This window comes from Solanum tuberosum, unplaced genomic scaffold, assembly GCF_000226075.1.
Source record: "Solanum tuberosum cultivar DM 1-3 516 R44 unplaced genomic scaffold, SolTub_3.0 scf00262, whole genome shotgun sequence".
NCBI classification, from domain to species: Eukaryota; Viridiplantae; Streptophyta; class Magnoliopsida; order Solanales; family Solanaceae; genus Solanum; species Solanum tuberosum.
This window is the reverse complement of record NW_006239186.1, coordinates 658688-671588: the sequence shown is the minus strand read 5'-3', so window position 1 is coordinate 671588 and position 12901 is coordinate 658688.

Below are 12901 nucleotides of genomic sequence, written 5' to 3'. Positions count from 1 at the left end.
AGGGGTGCGATTCCCTTATTTTTTATTGTGAAAGATATGCGATTCTCTTATTTTATTTTAAATTTGCTAGTTAAATTTGTGACTAAGTTGAATAGCATTGGTGAAGAATTTTTGAATGGATGTTTAGTTTGTAAGATAGAGCGGAAGATATTTGAAAATGTAAGTAATGATGCTATTATAGATCGTTTTCAAAATATGAAGTCTCGTCGAGTACAATTGTAAACTGATGATATTTTTTGTGGTAATGTAATTTTTATGTATTGCTCGCTTAGTTATTGTTATTATAAATTTTTTGATATTATCTTTAAAGTAATGGTGCACCCGTTTTCTTAAAATCCTGGATTCGCCTCTGATTGTAGTTGATAATTAAATTGGGCAGCTTTTGGAAATCCAATTATTTTATAAAAAAATGTGTGGAACAGGAAATTCCATTCATCTGTCAACATAATTAGTTAGTTTTCTCCTACTAACTTTTTTTTTTTTTTTTTTTTTTGGCACTAAGAACCACATAGAGAAAGGGGGACCATTGTCAATATTGCAATAGGCAATTGGGATTTTGAAGAATAATTCACTCAAACAAATAACACGAAAACAACATAATGTATTAATTTAATGTGTGTGTATATATATATATATTACTTTAATTAGGTGTTTGGTTTCAACCTATATAGCTTCTTTTGCTACTATATTTGGTTTACATATTTGTTTTTTAGAGTATATGTTTTACTTGAGTCGAAGATTTATCAAAAACAACCGCTCTATCTTCAGAAGGTAAGGATAGGATTACGTATACATCATCCTTCTTATACCTCACTTATGGAATCACACTGATGAAATATGTTGTTGTACCTTAATTAAGAGTTTGGGAAACGGCAATTATCTGCTCATAGCATCACTATCAAATGCTTTTTTGGGAGAGGTTATGAGATATTTAATTAAAGCCACCCTTAGAAGTACTATATACTATATGCATCATTGATCGATTAAATAGCTCTATAATTGACCAATTATTGGTGTCTTATATTATGATCATGACAACACTTCTGAGTTGAAAGGGATTAACAACGTAATTATGTGTAGATGCTTTTAAAACAATTGTTTTTTTAATTATGTGTAGTTGCATGTTTTGGTGTAAATTCAGATATTATTCTTTATTTTAAAAAAAAATAACATATTCAAACTAAACAAAAAGTTTTACTTATACTAATAGTTAACAATTTAAAGTATTTTAAATATCGCGGTTAAAGGAAAACAATTATTTTGATGCTTCAAATATATAGCATGATTTAGATTTCTCTCCTTTAATTTGAATCGACCTTTATTTAGCTTGGAAAAAAGGTCAAGGATATATATGATAGGAGTGTGTTGTCATTGCCACAAGAAAAAAGAAGTAACGTATACTACAAGTGGATGTGATGGGTAATAGTCAGAGTCGCTTTTAGTAGGCTCGTCGGTAGGTTTGTATTAAAAGATATCACAATATATCTTAGTTTTTTAAATTTTGAATTTAATATCTCTAGATAAAGAATATTTTATCCTTAAAGAGAGATTTTCTCATATAAATTCAAATTAATCAAACTCCAAACAATACCATAAACTAGATGAGAAATTAACCCCAAAATGGATATTAGTGGGATAGGGAGGAGGAGGTTTCTTAAGGATTTTGACAAATTTAAGGATCCATTTGGCCATAAAAGTTAGTATTTTTGGCTGAAATAATGTGCCTCTACAATTGTATGAGAAGCCTCATTTTGAAGAGTGGTGCTAAGGTTATCCAAAACCTTTTTGTTTGCCTAATTCTATTGATGTAAGAGGAAATACATAATTACCCCATGGAACTTATGCCCTTTTTTTTAAGTAGATAACTTAAGTTTGCGGGGGTCCTATTACCCCACGAAATCATCCAAAAGCACAATAAATACATCATTTTGACCCGTTTCACACCCATCAATGTTATCACGCAGGTTGGGCGCATCAAGGAATAAAAAAACAACATCCAACCAATGTTAAAACGCCATGTGGCATTCTCAATTTGAATTAGCTTCTTCATTAAATAGACCACCTTCCCAAAATTCTCCATTGTTAACCGTTGGAGATCTGCAATTTCTCATTTTTTTTGTTTGTTTAAAATCTGTGAAATCAATTTCATGTGATTAGGTTTTGAGGGAGAGATGTCAAATGCAAGCTTGAATAGCATTGTAATGACCGAGAACGATCCAATGTTGCATTTAACAATGCGATGCAAACATGGAGACTTGATGCAATTGCAAACTTCGTGGTCTGATGACAACCCAGCTAGAAGATTTTGGTCATGTCCACGCTTTCGTGTAAGTTCGATACATATTTCTTTACTCTTTTTATTGTTCAATGTTTCAATAAATTCATTGTGTATGGCCTTTTTTGGGAAAATTCATGCAAGTACTTTAGATGGAGGGATCTTGAGGAGATTGATATGCGATCCAAGTCTGTTATTCCAAGATTGGTGAATAGAATTAAGGAATTGGAAGAAGCATTACAATTCTATAAAAGTAAAGAGAAGAAGATGAAATTGTTGGAGAAGAAATGTGATCAAGTATGTCATGATACGCTAATCAAGAAGAAGAAGATGAAATGTAGCATCTTGAATTGGAAGCTTATCATAGTGTTTGTCGCAGTGTTTTTTCTGATTTTAGGCATTAATAAGAATGTGAATGTTGAAAAATGTAGTTGTATGCCATTGAAGTTGCCTTAGTTGTTGTTTGTTGTTTTCGTTTATGTTTGGTTGTGTAATACATTAGAAGTTTATTGTAGTTACTTTTTTTTTTTCTAGTTAAGGCAAGCTTATTTGGTTGTGTAATACATTGTTGTTTTTGTTGATGTTTGGTTGTGTAATACATCTATTTTGTGTGATATCTGTGACTATTTAACAATATACAAAACACTATAATCTCTTCTGCCAACTTCCTTTCATACTTGATCATAAGACACTAATCAGAATGACAATCATTGTGACAAAATGAGAACTTCATTTCATTCTTACTGAAAGTTTGAAGTTGATACAACTTGATTAAATGTCACAAAGAAAAAAGTTGCATAAACAAACTTGGCAAAACACAATTGATACCCAATAATGCACCAAAATATAGTTTGGTATCAAGAAAAGTGTAAATAACACAATAATAACCAAACACACAAAAACAACCCCAAAGTCAACTATTTCTTAGTAGTTGAATTGCTTTGGCTTTCATTAATAGCAGTAGCTGCAGACCTTGTTTGGATTCTTTTTTCACCCCTCATTTGTTGAAGTCTATTACTCGTAATGGCTGATATTCCCTTCCATTTCACTCCAAAACGTGGTTGATAGACAATATCTCCAGTAACTTCATCAGACCTCCTTGGAACTCTTGTACCAATGTCAACAACCCTAGTACTTTACATTCCAAGCTGTATAAATAAACCACAAAGGTTAGTAAAAGTATATGAAAAACCATCATCACCAACCAAGAACAGTTGTACTTACATTAACAGTTGTAATACCATTATCACCAACCAATACTCCAAATCCTACCATACTTGTCCTTTTAAAAGGTCGTGAAGATTGTCCACCACTAGTGCCTTCATTCTCATGATTTTTTTGAGGCATACATATTCCTCTGCCTCTTCCTCTATTCGTGCCTTCATTCACTTGGTTTTGGTGAGGCATCTCTCTTTCATTGCTTGTGTTTTCATTTTCTTGTCTTCCTTGAGGCATTCCATTTCCTCTGCCCCTTCCTTGAGGCATTACATGTGTGTTCTCCTGGATTCCTTGAGACATCCCCCTTCCCTTGGCCCTTCCTCTTCCTTGAAGCATTGCATGTGTGTTCTCCTGGCGTATTTGAGACATCTTTCTTCCCTTGGCCCTTTCTCTTCCTCTACCATTTTTATTATTTGATCTGGCCTGATTATTATAATACAACATATTAGTATATATTCGACTAAATATTAATGACAATTGATACATTTACTTGTGGTTGAGTAGAAGTTGTTGCAGTTTGAGTTGGAACAGTTGGAGGAATAGGACAACCTATTTTATTGTGGCCCTTTGTATGACAATTGCTACAAGTCATAACAGCTCCACATTTGCTAAGCTTACCAGTTCTCTTTGTTTCATTTGCCTCTTTCCTTCTAGTTTTACTTGGCCTTCCAGGCAACTGTTTAACTGCTGGTGGTTAAATTGTTGGATTAACAGATAGTGGCCACATATTCATATTGTTCATTCACTGGATAACATATTCATATGTCCTTAGGTAGGTTTCCTTGTTATAACAGCTTGCCACATAATGAATTGGTTCATATTGCTTGTAGTGTAAGGCAGCAACACCATGAGGACAAGGTATGCCCTTAAGCTGTCAAGCTCTGCAACTACAACTGCGCCTAACAATATCTACACAATGTGTAAAGTCTTTGTCTACAACTTCAAAACCCCTTTCTCCATTTCATGATATGTTACACTGCATTGACTTATTAATGTTTTGTTGTAAAATCTTAAAAGCCATGGGAGAAATATCAGTGACCCATGTGTTTGAGAACTCTCTTAATTGACCAATTCTTTTCATCATCTTTATCCTAATCTCTTCCAGCATTGTAATGATTGTCTTGTATCTTGCAGACAATATCTATGAATTGAAGCTCTCTGCCATATTGTTATCAACTGAGTCACATTTGCTATGTTCTTTGAAGTATTTTTTACACAACATTTCTAGATTGTAGTACAAAAGACCATCCGAGCAGTCACTTCCCAATTTCTTCATAGCATCTATGTGGTCCCTCAATTCAGCTTCAAATGTAGATTTTGCAATCTTCCAGAAAATATTTCTTCTCTCTATTCCCTTCCAATTTTTTACACCAATTTGCAAGACATGTCTAGCACACATCCTGTGTTCAGCAAGTGGTAATAAATCTTCCATTGCAATTTCCAGTCCTTATTAAAGAAAGAAAATAAATATATAAAAGAGTTAATGTGAATCAAAAAGTATATAGAATATAAGATAAATGTGTATTAATAACCAAGGACATACCTTTTGCATATCAGTAATCAGGGTAAGTTCATGTCCTTCTCCAAGATCAAAATCATTCTTCACTAGAGTCAAAAACCATGCCCAAGTAAATTTATTCTCAACCTCAACTACTGCCCAGGCAATGGGCAACATCTGGTTATTTCCATCTTTGCAAACTGCCACCAATAACTGACCTCTGCACACTTCTTTGAGAAAACATCCATCTAGGCCAATGCATCTCCTAGTACCTCCAAAGAAAGTTTTCTTTAAAGCATGAAAGCACACATAAAATCCTTCAAAGATTTTATGCCCAATTTCAGTAGTTTCTCCAACTTTAACAATACAAGTGCTACCTGGATTTGTTCTTAAAATCTCATCTTTGTAATAAATAATTCTAACATACTCAACAATATGATCACCCATAATTTCTTTTAACACTCTAGCTCTAGCTCTTCTCACTGTTGTCTTTCCAACTTGAATATCCAATTCTTTTCTAATAAGCTCTTGCAACTTGATAATTCTGATGTTTGACTGCTCAGTTATTCTATCCTTGTATCTAACAGCTAGAAACCTTGAATTGCACAAATAGTTATGAGTTGAAGACACATAAATATGGATAGGGTTGTAGTTTTTAACCACAAAATCTGTAGTTTGGCTATCCATACTTGCAACTAATAACCAAGGACAACCTTTTTTGCAGCACCTAACTCTGACTCTTCCAGGCTCATTCACATATTTCTCAATTTTGAATTTTTTCTTGAACTGTATATTTGGTTACAGCTTCCCTAAATTCTCTTACATTTGCAAACACCAAACCTAATTCCCAAACAATCTTCTCAGAAGTTGGATAAAAATAACTCTATTTTTTTCTTCTTTCTAACAATTTGTTCAACCTCTTCACCATCTCCCCAACCTGTTTCTTCTTCTAATTCAAAGCTAGGAGCTTCATCACTTGGATAGTAAGGTTCATCACCCCCTAACTTACCTAATAAGCTATCCTTATTGCCAACATTTGTTTCATCATATCCTATATCTAGGACTTTTTCAGTAGTATGAATATGTTCAGTAGTTGTGCCTCTAGTTCTCCTGTTTGACCTGTTGAAATGCCTTCTTGAAGCCTTGAAATCCCTATACTCTTCATGAACATCACTATCTAAACTCTCTTCACTGCTATACACTTCATATCTCTCATCTGATTCATTATCTGATTCAGAATCTGAACTTTCTACACTTAGATTGGAAGGTTCAGCAACAGGATTAGAAGGCTGATAAGAAGTGTTGGAAGGTTCACTAAGAGGATTAGAAGGCTGAGATGAAGTGTTGGAAGGTTCACCAAGAGGATTATAAGGCTGAGATGAAGGGTTGAAATGTTCAGAATGAGGACTAGAAGGTTCAGCAGGATGATTTGAAGATCCAAAATTAGGGTTAGGAGACTCAACTTCATTAAAAGATGTAAAAGATTCCCCACCTACCCCACCTACACCACTGTCCATCACATGGGGGACATAATCCAAAGCCAATGGAGCAATTTCTGGCTCATTGACCTCATGACAGACATAAACATCCATTTTATCCCCATTTTTAAACATAGAGGAAATGTCACAAATAACCTTATCACTTTTAACTTCAACCAAAAAGCCATCAATTGGAGATCTAATAAAAAAGGAACAATTTGTTGTATATCCTAAGTCCTTTATGTAGCCTTTCAATTCAGAATAAGACATTCGATCAGTGTCTACTTCCAAGAATTCAGTCACAGACCCACCAACATAATCAGATGGGGGACCAAACACAATTTCCCCCCCATGATACCATCTCAAAGTTATAAGAACAAATGACATTGTAAGAAATCCTGAAAACACAGTTACAAATAGATCTCAGAAACACTGAATCAATGAAAGTTACAACAATATTCAACAACAACAACAATATTCAACAACAACGACCCAACAAAGAAATACACATCAACTGCAACAGGCCAACTTCCCAATAATACAGATGAGTAATATACACAACAACAACATGACGACAAACGAAATACGCATCAAACAAAGTAAAATAAACTAACGACTAATCACTACAAAATTCACTTACAATGTAAAATAAACTTTGTTTCAAAGATTTTTCAAATAACTAACCTATGAACCTTCACTTCTTCGTTCCGACACCACTATTCAACAAATTTCAACCAGCAATGTTACCAACTAGCTTTGCCTCATGAAGTTTCTTAGGATTTTGATCGGTCGAAGAGAGAGACGAGGGTAGGTGGAAGTGAAATGGGTTGAAAGTTTCTTAGGGTTTGGGTTATGGGTTAAAAAATGAATGGGTTAGGATAAAATCCGACCTTTGTTAAATGGGTTGGAGGAGTGGCACACGCTCTTGGATTGAGAGCACTGATGTTGAAAAAATGATGTATTTATTGTGCTTTTGGATGGTTTCGTGGGGTAATAGGACCCCCATAAAGTTAAGGTGTCTACTTAAAAAAAAGGTATAAGTTCCATGGGATAATTATGTATTTCCTCTTGATGTAATAAGAACAAACTCATACCAATTGCCAACTATTATTTAAGTTACTAGTCGTTGAATATATCTAATGGATCGGGTTCATTCATAAGGGATATTAATTGGGATTTTAGACCATTAACTTGTCCTTCTTTTTGGTGTACAAATGCATCATTATGGATGTATATAAGAAAATAGTTGATTTTCTACATTAATTAACGTTAAGTATACAATATATATATAAAGCTTTGCATTGTCTTCTAAATGATAACTTGACCTAAATATATAATATCTAGGCGGTAAACAAAGGAAATTCATATACTTTGTAAAGATCATTCCCAACGATTTGAGTCCGGAGCCAAAAGGGTAATTTTTTTCTTCAAAAAATATAAATAACATATCAATTTTTTTTAACCAAAAGGGCAAAATTGCTGCTGATATGCAGCGATATCTTTTGCCAAAAATTTAACTCCGTTACGCCGTTAAAATAAATGAAAATCGCTGCTCGCTGCCCAAGCAACGATTTAGTCAAAAAAATTATTACTTTTTAAAAAAAATCGCTGCCACAGCAGCGATTTTCTCAATTTTATTTTTTTTAAAATTAAAATCGCTGTTGTTGCAGCAAGTTTCTTAAAAAAATCAAAATCTCTTAATTTATTTATTTTTGAAAAAATAAAATCTGTTGCAGCGAGTTTCTTAAAAAAAATACTATTTATTTTTAAAAAAATTAAAATCGCTTCTGTTGCAGCGAGTTTCTTAAAAAAAAAATAAGATCGCTGGCCTAGCTCCATTTTTTTTTTAATTGTGCCTGCAATTAAAAAACAAATTTTCCTCCAAAATCACATGTCAAAACAAAATTTTGGAGGAAAATAGCTGTCATGCCAGCGATTTTAGTAAAAAAATAATAATTAAGTAAATCGCTGCCTAGGCAGCAATTTGTTTTGAATAAATCGCTGCTTTTCATTTATTTTAACGGCGTAATGAAGTTAATTTATTGACGAAAGATATCGCTGCATCAACAGCGATTTTGCCCTTTTAGTTAAAGAAATTGATATGTCGTTTATACTTTTTAAAGAAAAAAAGTTGCCCTTTTGACTTCGGACTCTATCCTAGTTACTACAAATCTACAAATCCACCTCCGTTAGGGAAAAACTCATAGATCTCCTAACTAATATTTATCGATTTGAATGCTACTCTAGTGTTTGGGGGTATATATATATGCAATCAATGAACAATTTATTTTTAACAACCACATAAATTAATATAGAAAAATATGTTTAAGTCATACTCGATATGTTCTTCTTGCCACTTTTTGAACCGCCTGTGTTTTCTTTTACCCCATACATTTCTCACTTAGAAAGTAGCATTATAAGTAAATTTACTTTAAAGTTTGATGAACTTGTAATTAAATGAAAGATAATATATTTAAGTGAAATTATTTGCGCTCTGCATGGGCTATAAAAATAATTAATAAATTTTATTTGTTAAATGTATGGTTTCTTATTTCCATAAAATACTGTATGTATACTATTTATAATCAGATTAACGTAGGATATATAAAACAATATTGATATTTGCAAAGGAGTGAATCAAAGCAAGCATAAGTGGCGTAGTAGTGGAGTGGAATCTAAATCTTCTTTTACACAAAAAGGAGTCCAAATTAAAAATTAAAGTAAATACAAGATCTCCCACCATACTAAATAAAAAATAAAATAAATGGTGGACATGAAAGGAGAGAAAATAAACATTTGGAATAATATATTTTTTCGAGATACAGAAAGGTGAATATTCGAATCTTAAAAAGGGAAAAAGACGAAAAAGGAAGCAAAAAAGGCACCTTTTTTAGCGGATAAGCAGAGGCGGAGCTAAGTGAGAGTTTGTGAATTCGAACAAATTCAGTAGCTTTTTCGTAGATATTATATTTATATTAAAAATTAAATAAATATATATGTATATTAACGTATAACCCCTAATAAAATTAATTGACAACTCAGTAATAAAAAAGTGATCATAAAAATACTTTCCACACTATAATTACGAATTCAAATTCTATTATCAACAAAAGTTTCTTTTTTTCTTTTTGAGTTTTTGTCGCGTGAATGTACGGACAGGGAATCGGCCGTGGCGAATTGGACTCGTATTATTAACGATCTAAAATGAAAGAGCATATTCCTTCGAATGTTCTTTTTTTTTTCTTATTTATATATATGTTGTGGACTACATAATTGCCCTTTTTATTTTATAATATAATAATGGAGTAGTAAAATATTATTAAGTATTACTTTACTACTTAATATAAAATCAAGAATCATGCAGCTCTGCTTTTGGTTTATATGTAACTGTTGCCTTTCAGTGGGTCCTAGTTGTTGACTTGTTATTTTCATAAAAAAGAAGGCTCAATCCATCGATCACCAACTTTTTACTTAAACATTTTAACTGAGTTTTGTTCATTTTAGACATCTTATGACATATCTCACTGTATCATTTTAACACTTTTTAGCAATCAGCAAAAGTTAAAAAATGTGGGTTATCTACTCGCGAATAGCATGGTATGATGACAAATTAAGAGAAGACATGTATCAATTTAATTAAAAAAGTAAAAATTTAATTATAAGAAGAAGAAAGAAAAACCATTTAAACTTATATTATAAAAATATTTCAATAAGAAAAAACTTCATTTTCTAGGAAGTCATTTCAATGACTCATATCTAAAAAATTTCGCCGGAAATTGGAGTTTCGCCGGAAAAATTGAGGAGATTTAGATCCAATTTTTTTTTCAATGACGTCTCATATTTTCTTTTATTACTAATAATTCTAGTTCTAAATAAAATATGTTTTGGCGGAAGAGAGGGAGAGAGAGAGAAAGATAGTAGTAACAAAAATGGTGAATCTTCATCTTTTTCGATGAAGTAGTGATGTTATTTTTTAGATCTGATTTTTTTTTCCAATCAGTTTATGATTCTTCTTTTAATCTTTTTCAATGAGTATATGATTCTTTTTGTTTTACTCAAAATCAGTACATAATGATGGTGAAAGGTGAAGGAGAAAGAGGGAAGAAGATGAAGAGAAAAAATATTATTTTTCACAAAAAAAATGCTTTGTAAGCGCTTAAAATCAGTGCAACACACGCACTTTGTCAATTCAGTAAAAAATGGCAAAATGACACAGCGGGACATGATATGAGGTGTCTAAAATGAACAAAGCTTAGTTAAAGTGTCTAAGTGAAAGTTGGTGCCAACTTTAGGGGACCACCGGTGGGTTCAGCCCAAAAAGAATAATGGACTAGTATTATATTTAGTCATGATGTAGATACAAAGATATGAAGGTCGAGGATTAACGTATAATGTAATTAGGTGGTCGAAATTTATTTAGTTTTTTATTTGTCAGTAGTATTATTAGTAATTCTTCTTCTACTGTTGTATTTTTTGATTTTATTATTACATATTGTTTTCTTTATTTTGTTTTTCATACTATTTGCGGCGGCTATTATTTTTTTCTTCATTATTTTCTATGTGTTTTATTGGAGTCAAAAGTCTAGTGGAAACAATTTTTCTACCTTCACTAGTTGCATTCACATAGACATCACCTCCATTTATGGGATCATGTGGATATATGGTTGTTGTATACTACTCATCATCTCAATTTATTTTGTGTATTTTAATTGGAATAAAAACTTTTTATTTTTATTTTTTCTTAAAATAGAACATATCTTAACATTTATATGAATGTATTACTTTTAAAAATTTTAAGCTTAAATATGTCATGATATTTGTAAGTTAATAAAAAATTATCATTAGATATAAATATTGTTTTTCACTCTCTAACAATAGAGGAAGAAAAGCACAATTATATTCAACAATTGGAATGAAATAAACTATTTTTGTATTTTATTTTGTTTCCCTTTTTGTAAGGGTTTATAAGGTTCGAAATGAATCAAACTAAGAATTTATCTAGAAAGGTCAATTATTGTTTCTCGGAATTAGTCAATATATTGGCATGTCCCTTTTTGAAACTAATTCATTTCCTCTTATATGGTTACAATTATGACAGTCAACAAATTGCATATTTTTATAACATGTAAAATAAATAAAAAGTGTTTTAAATCATAAAATATTTGAAGTTTTAGTGATCTTTTTTAAGCTTGAAATCTTAAAGCATTACAAGACGAATTAGTGGAAGAGTACTCAAATTAATAAATATTAACGAATATCACTCAAAAGATTATTTAACGGTTGTTGTTTGTTTTAGAGTTAAAAAAGGATTTTATTTTTCTTAAGAATAGGTGTGTGATGAGAATATATTAAGACATCATTAATTAAGACAATGAAGATTGAAGTAGAAAACAATAATTTGTAAAATAAGTAACTTCTTAAGTTTAAAGCGTCAATTTTTAAAACAAATTTAGTTAGTTGAAATTGCTAATATTTGAACCAAAGGAAACAATGATCGGCCACATGTTCGTAATAATGTTGTTGAAAATATGAATACTGAAAGTTGAAGATATGATTTTTTCCTAAGAAAAATAATAATTGAAGTTTTGCTGGTGAATGTTATTGTTTCATTTGGTATATTTTTAAATAAAATTTCAACTTTGAATTTTTTATTTCAAGTTGAAACTAAAAATGATAAACAAATTACAAGATAAATAATGATTTACAAATAATATTTCATTAATAACTTTTTATCACCATCAATCTATCTTTTAACATATTATAACATGTTAACATTTTAATAGATCATATATCTCTATTACTTTTTTAGTTTTTTATTTACCCTTCTCTGAGAACTCTCACCATATTTGCTCACTTGGTGACTTGAATTCACAACCTTCGAATTGGAAGTGACGGGTGTTTACCATTCGAGCAACTCCCTCTTGCTTCCATGATTCTTTTATAAATAAATATTTGTAATTAAATATTTTCACAAGCTTTAAAATTCACATAATTAATTTTACAAAGATTCACCAATCTAAAAATTCAACAATAACACTAACTAACTATTCTTTAATATAATCTTTTCACCGGATATAAATAATATGTTCACTTTGAGCATGAGTATTTTTTACAAACTTTAAAATGATGAATTTTGTTTTACAAAATCTAAACTTATTACATCAGGTTTTTCATTGTGTTATTTTTTGGAAATTTTGAAAATTAAAATTTTATGTAAATTTCATAATCAAAATACTAATTTTAAATTAAATTCTTAAATTTTATGTTCAAATACCTAATTTAAACTCTCGTGCAAATATAATCTTAGTAGGATAAATAGGAGTATGATTGAGGTAGGGTGACAATTGGAATTAGGGGGGTGGCCTAGCTACATATAAATGACGGTAGTTAATTGAACAACATTATTAAAATATATATATATATATATATATA